The sequence below is a fragment of the Rhinoderma darwinii genome, chromosome 3 (assembly GCF_050947455.1).
Source record: "Rhinoderma darwinii isolate aRhiDar2 chromosome 3, aRhiDar2.hap1, whole genome shotgun sequence".
Taxonomy (NCBI): Eukaryota; Metazoa; Chordata; class Amphibia; order Anura; family Rhinodermatidae; genus Rhinoderma; species Rhinoderma darwinii.
Window position 1 is genome coordinate 420,767,515 of NC_134689.1, and position 10,316 is coordinate 420,777,830.

The following is a 10,316-nucleotide window of genomic DNA, read 5'->3' on the forward strand; positions in this document are numbered from 1 at the left end:
ACTACTACTATACTGCACACCATTAATATCACCACACTGTACACATACTACTATACTGTACACAGCTAATACCACCACACTGCACAGATACTACTATACTGTACACAGCTACTACCACCACACTGCACACATACTACTATACTGTACACAGCTAATACCACCACACTGCACACATACTACTATACTGTACACAACTAACACCACCACACTGCACACATACTACTACTATACTGTACACCCCTAATACCATCACACTGCACACATACTACTATACTGCACACAGCTAATACCACCAAACTGCACACACACTACTATACTGTACACAGCTAATACCACCACACTGCACACATACTACTATACTGTACACAACTAATACCACCACACTGCACACATACTACTACTATACTGTACACAACTAATACCATCACACTGCACACATACTACTACTACACTGCACTCAACTAATACCACCACTACCACCACACTGCACACATACTACTACTATACTGTACACAACTAATACCACAACACTGCACACATACTACTACACTGCACACAACTAATACCACCACACTGCACACATACTACTACTATACTGTACACAGCTAATACCACCACAATGCACACATACTACTACTACTATACTATACACAACTAATACCACCACACTGCACACATACGACTACTATACTGCACACCATTAATATCACCACACTGTACACATAATACTACTATACTGTACACAGCTAATAACACCACACTGCACACATACTACTACTATACTGCACACCATTAATACCACCACACTACACACATACTACTTCTATACTGTACACAACTAATACCACCACACTCCACACATACTACTATACTGTACACAGCTAATACCACCACACTGCACAAATATTACTATACTGTACACAGCTAATACCACCACACTGCACACATACTACTACTACTACTACTACTACTACTACTACTACTACACTGCACACATACTACTACTATACTGCACACAACTAATACCACCACACTGCACATACTACTATACTGTACACAACTAATACCACCACACTGCACACATACTACTACTATACTGCACACCATTAATACCACCACACTACACACATACTACTTCTATACTGTACACAACTAATACCACCACTCTCCACACATACTACTATACTGTACACAGCTAATACCACCACACTGCACACATACTACTATACTGTACACAGCTAATACCACCACACTGCACACATATTACTATACTGTACACAGCTAATACTACCACACTGCACACATACTACTACTATACTGTACACAACTAATACCACCACACTGCACACATACTACTACACTGCACACAACTAATACCACCACACTGCACACATACTACTACTATACTGTACACAACTAATGCTACCACACATACTACTATACTGCACACAACTAATACCACCACTGCACACATACTACTATACTGTACGCAACTAATACCACCACACTGCACACATACGACTACTATACTGCACACCATTAATATCACCACACTGTACACATAATACTACTATACTGTACACAGCTAATAACACCACACTGCACACATACTACTACTATACTGCACACCATTAATACCACCACACTACACACATAATACTTCTATACTGTACACAACTAATACCACCACACTCCACACATACTACTATACTGTACACAGCTAATACCACCACACTGCACACATACTACTATACTGTACACAACTAATACCACCACACTGCACACATACTACTACTATACTGTACACAGCTAATACCACCACACTGCACACATACTACTATACTGTACACAACTATCACCACCACACTGCACACATACTACTACTATACTGTACACAGCTAATACCACCACACTGCACACATACTACTATACTGTACACAACTATCACCACCACACTGCACACATACTACTACTATACTGCACACAACTACCACCACCACCACCACACATACTACTACTATACTGTACACAACTAATACCACCACACTGCACACATACTACTACTATACTGCACACAACTAATACCACCACACTGCACACATACTACTACTATACTGTACACAACTAATACCACCACACTGCACACATACTACTACTATACTGTAAACAACTAATACCACCACACTGCACACATACTACTACTATACTGCACACAACTAATACCACCACACTGCACATATACTACTACTATACTGTACACAACTAATACCACCACACTGCACACATACTACTACTACTACTACTACTACTACTAATACTACTACTACTACTACTACTACACTGCACACAACTAATACCACCACACTACACACATACTACTTCTATACTGTACACAACTAATACCACCACTCTCCACACATACTACTATACTGTACACAGCTAATACCACCACAATGCACACATACTACTACTACTATACTATACACAACTAATACCACCACACTGCACACATACGACTACTATACTGCACACCATTAATATCACCACACTGTACACATAATACTACTATACTGTACACAGCTAATAACACCACACTGCACACATACTACTACTATACTGCACACCATTAATACCACCACACTACACACATACTACTTCTATACTGTACACAACTAATACCACCACACTCCACACATACTACTATACTGTACACAGCTAATACCACCACACTGCACAAATATTACTATACTGTACACAGCTAATACCACCACACTGCACACATACTACTACTACTACTACTACTACTACTACACTGCACACATACTACTACTATACTGCACACAACTAATACCACCACACTGCACATACTACTATACTGTACACAACTAATACCACCACACTGCACACATACTACTACTATACTGCACACCATTAATACCACCACACTACACACATACTACTTCTATACTGTACACAACTAATACCACCACTTTCCACACATACTACTATACTGTACACAGCTAATACCACCACACTGCACACATATTACTATACTGTACACAGCTAATACTACCACACTGCACACATACTACTACTATACTGTACACAACTAATACCACCACACTGCACACATACTACTACACTGCACACAACTAATACCACCACACTGCACACATACTACTACTATACTGTACACAACTAATGCTACCACACATACTACTATACTGCACACAACTAATACCACCACTGCACACATACTACTATACTGTACACAACTAATACCACCACACTGCACACATACTACTATACTGTACACAACTACTACCACCACACTGCACACATACTACTATACTGTACACAACTAATACCACCACACTGCACACATACTACTACTATACTGTACACAGCTAATACCACCACACTGCACACATACTACTATACTGTACACAACTATCACCACCACACTGCACACATACTACTACTATACTGTACACAGCTAATACCACCACACTGCACACATACTACTATACTGTACACAACTATCACCACCACACTGCACACATACTACTACTATACTGCACACAACTACCACCACCACCACCACACATACTACTACTATACTGTACACAACTAATACCACCACACTGCACACATACTACTACTATACTGCACACAACTAATACCACCACACTGCACACATACTACTACTATACTGTAAACAACTAATACCACCACACTGCACACATACTACTACTATACTACACACAACTAATACCACCACACTGCACATATACTACTACTATACTGTACACAACTAATACCACCACACTGCACACATACTACTACTACTACTACTACTACTACTACTACTACTACTACTACTAATACTACTACTACTACTACTACTACTACTACTACTACACTGCACACAACTAATACCACCACACTACACACATACTACTTCTATACTGTACACAACTAATACCACCACTCTCCACACATACTACTATACTGTACACAGCTAATACCACCACACTGCACACATACTACTATACTGTACACAGCTAATACCACCACACTGCACACATATTACTATACTGTACACAGCTAATACTACCACACTGCACACATACTACTACTATACTGTACACAACTAATACCACCACACTGCACACATACTACTACACTGCACACAACTAATACCACCACACTGCACACATACTACTACTATACTGTACACAACTAATGCTACCACACTCCACACATACTACTATACTGCACACAACTAATACCACCACTGCACACATACTACTATACTGTACACAACTAATACCACCACACTGCACACATACTACTATACTGTACACAACTACTACCACCACACTGCACACATACTACTATACTGTACACAACTAATACCACCACACTGCACACATACTACTACTATACTGTACACAGCTAATACCACCACACTGCACACATACTACTATACTGTACACAACTATCACCACCACACTGCACACATACTACTACTATACTGTACACAGCTAATACCACCACACTGCACACATACTACTATACTGTACACAACTATCACCACCACACTGCACACATACTACTACTATACTGCACACAACTAATACCACCACACTGCACATATACTACTACTATACTGTACACAACTAATACCACCACACTGCACACATACTACTACTACTACTACTACTAATACTACTACTACCACTACTACTACTACTACTACTACTACTACTACTACTACTACTACTACACTGCACACAACTAATACCACCACACTGCACACATACTACTATACTGTACACAACTACCACCACCACACTGCACACATACTACTAAACTGTACACAAATAATACCACCACACTGCACACATACCACTATACTGCACACAACTAATACCACCACACTGCACACATACTACTACTATACTGCACAAAACTAATACCACCATACTGCACACATACAACTATACTGTACACAGCTAATACCACCACACTGCACACATACCACTACTATACTGTACACAACTAATACCACCACACTGCACACATACTACTATACTGTACACAACTAATACCACCACACTGCACACATACTACTACTATACTGTACACAACTAATACCACCACACTGCACACATATTACTACTATACTGCACACAGCTAATACCACCACACTGCACACATACTACTACTATACTGCACACAACTAATACCACCACACTGCACATACTACTACTATACTGTACACAGCTAATACCACCACACTGCACACATACTACTATACTGTACACAGCTAATACCACCACACTGCACACATACTACTATACTGCACACAACTAATACCACCACACTGCACACATACTACTATACTGTACACAGCTAATACCACCACACTGCACACATACTACTATACTGTACACAACTAACACCACCACACTCCACACATACTACTACTATACTGTACACAGCTAATAGCACCGCACTGCACACATACTACTATACTGTACACAACTAATACCACCACACTGCACACATACTACTACTACTACTACTACTACTACTACTACTACTACTACTACACTGTACACCACTATTACCACCACACTGCACACATACTACTACTATACTGCACACAACTACCACCACCACCACCACCACTACACATACTACTACTATACTGTACACAACTACTACCACCACACTGCACACATACTACTATACTGTACACAACTAATACCACCACACTGTGCACACATACTACTATACTGTACACAACTAATACCACCACACTGCACACATACTACTACTACTACTACTACTACTACTACTACTACTACTACTACTCTAATACTACTACTACTACTACTACTACTACTACTACTACTACTACTACTACTACTACTATACTACTACTCTAATACTACTACTACTATACTACTACTCTAATACTACTACACTGTACACCACTATTACCACCACACTGCACACATACTACTACTATACTGCACACAACTACCACCACCACCACCACTACACATACTACTACTATACTGTACACAACTACTACCACCACACTGCACACATACTACTATACTGTACACAACTAATACCACCACACTGTGCACACATACTACTATACTGTACACAACTAATACCACCACACTGCACACATACTACTACTATACTGTACACAACTAATACCACCACACTGCACACATACTACTATACTGTACACAACTACTACCACCACACTGCACACATACTACTATACTGTACACAACTAATACCACCACACTGCACACATACTACTATACTGTACACAACTATCACCACCACACTGCACACATACTACTATACTGTACACAGCTAATACCACCACACTGCACACATACTACTACTATACTATACACAACTAATACCACCACACTGCACACATACTACTACTATACTGTACACAACTAATACCACCACACTGCACACATACTACTACTATACTGTACACAACTAATACCACCACACTGCACACATACTACTACTATACTGCACACAACTAATACCACCACACTGCACACATACTACTACTATACTGCACACAACTTATACCACCACACTCCACACATACTACTACTATACTGTGCACAGCTAATACCACCACACTGCACACATACTACTATACTGTACACAGCTAATACCACCACACTGCACACATACCACTATACTGCACACAACTAATACCACCACACTGCACACATACTACTATACTGTACACAGCTAATACCACCACACTGCACACATACTACTATACTGCACACAACTAATACCACCACACTGCACACATACTACTATACTGTACACAGCTAATACCACCACACTGCACACATACTACTACTATACTGCACACAACTAATACAACCACACTGCACACATACTACTACTATACTGTACACACCTAATACCATTACACTGCACACATACTACTACTATACTGTACACCATTATTATCTCCCCACTGTACACATACTACTATACTGCACACAGCTAATACCACCACACTGCACACATACTACTACTATACTGTACACAACTAATACCACCACACTGCACACATACTACTACTATACTGTACACACCTAATACCATTACACTGCACACATACTACTATACTGTACACAGCTAATACCACCACACTGCACACATACTACTACTATACTATACACAACTAATACCACCACACTGCACACATACTACTACTATACTGCACACCATTAATATCACCACACTGTACACATACTACTATACTGTACACAGCTAATACCACCACACTGCACACATACTACTATACTGTACACAGCTAATACCACCACACTGCACACATACTACTACTATACTGTACACACCTAATACCATCACACTGCACACATACTACTATACTGCACACAGCTAATACCACCACACTGCACACATACTACTATACTGTACACAACTAATACCACCACACTGCACACATACTACTACTATACTGTACAAAACTAATACCATCACACTGCACACATACTACTACTACTACTACTACACTGCACTCAACTAATACCACCACTACCACCACACTGCACACATACTACTACTATACTGTACACAACTAATACCACCACACTGCACACATACTACTATACTGTACACAGCTAATACCACCACAATGCACATATACTACTACTACTACTATACTATACTATACACAACTAATACCACCACACTGCACACATACTACTACTATACCGCACACCATTAATATCACCACACTGTACACATACTACTACTATACTGTACACAGCTAATACCACCACACTGCACACATACTACTACTATACTGCACACCATTAATACCACCACACTACACACATACTACTTCTATACTGTACACAACTAATACCACCACACTCCACACATACTACCATACTGTACACAGCTAATACCACCACACTGCACACATACTACTATACTGTACACAGCTAATACCACCACACTGCACACATATTACTATACTGTACACAGCTAATACCACCACACTGCACACATACTACTACTACTACTACTACTACTACTACTACTACTACTACTACTACTACTACTACTACTACTACTACTACTACACTGCACACATACTACTGCTATACTGCACACAACTAATACCACCACACTGCACATACTACTATACTGTGCACAACTGATACCACCACACTGCACACATACTACTATACTGTACACAGCTAATACCACCACACTGCACACATACTACTACTATACTGCACACCATTAATAACACCACACTACACACATACTACTTCTATACTGTACACAACTAATACCACCACACTCCACACATACTACTATACTGTACACAGCTAATACCACCACACTGCACACATACTACTGTACTGTACACAGCTAATACCACCACACTGCACACATATTACTATACTGTACACAGCTAATACCACCACACTGCACACATACTACTACTATACTGTACACAACTAATACCACCACACTGCACACATACTACTACACTGCACACAACTAATACCACCACACTGCACACATACTACTACTATACTGTACACAACTAATACCACAACACTGCACACATACTACTACCACCACCACACTGCACACATACTACTACCACACTGCACACAACTAATACCACCACACTGCACACATACTACTACTATACTGTACACAGCTATTACCACCACACTGCACACATACTACTACTATACTGCACACAACTAATACCACCACACTGCACACATACTACTACTACTATACTATACACAACTAAAACCACCACACACATACTACTATACTGTACACAGCTAATACCACCACACTGCACACATACTACTATACTGTACACAGCTAATACCACCACACTGCACACATACTACTATACTGTACACAACTAATACCACCACCACACTGCACACATACTACTACTATACTGTACAGAATTAATACCACCACACTGCACACATACTACTATACTGTACACAACTAATACCACCACACTGCACAAATACTACCACACTGTACACAACTAATGCCACCACACTGCACACATACTACTACTATACTATACACAACTAATACCACCACACTCATACTACTATACTGTACACAGCTAATACCACCACACTGCACACATACTACTATACTGTACACAACTAATGCCACCACACTCCACACATACTACTATACTGTACAGAACTAATACCACCACACTGCACACATACTACTATACTGTACACAACTAATACCACCACACTGCACACATACTACTATACTGTACACAACTAATACCACCACACTGCACACATACTACTATACTGTACACAACTACCACCACCACACTGCACACATACTACTACTATACTGTACACAGCTAATACCACCACACTGCACACATACTACTATACTGTACACAGCTAATACCACCACACTGCACACATACTACTATACTGTACACAACTAATACCACCACCACCACACTGCAAACATACTACTACTATACTGTACACAACTAATACCACCACACTGCACACATACTACTATACTGTACACAACTAATACCACCACACTGCACACATACTACTATACTGTACACAACTACCACCACCACACTGCACACATACTACTACTATACTGTACACAGCTAATACCACCACACTGCACACATACTACTATACTGTACACAGCTAATACCACCACACTGCACACATACTGCTATACTGTACACAACTAATACCACCACACTGCACACATACTACTATACTGTACACAACTAATACCACCACACTGCACACATACTACTATACTGTACACAACTACCACCACCACACTGCACACATACTACTACTATACTGTACACAGCTAATACCACCACACTGCACACATACTACTATACTGTACACAGCTAATACCACCACACTGCACACATACTACTATACTGTACACAACTAATATCACCACACTGCACACATACTACTATACTGTACACAACTACCACCACCACACTGCACACAAACTACTACTATACTGTACACAACTAATACCACCACACTGCACACATACTACTATACTGTACACAGCTAATACCACCACACTGCACACATACTACTAAACTGTACACAGCTAATACCACCACACTGCACACATACTACTATACTGTACACAACTAACACCATCACACTGCACACATTCTATTATACTGCACACAG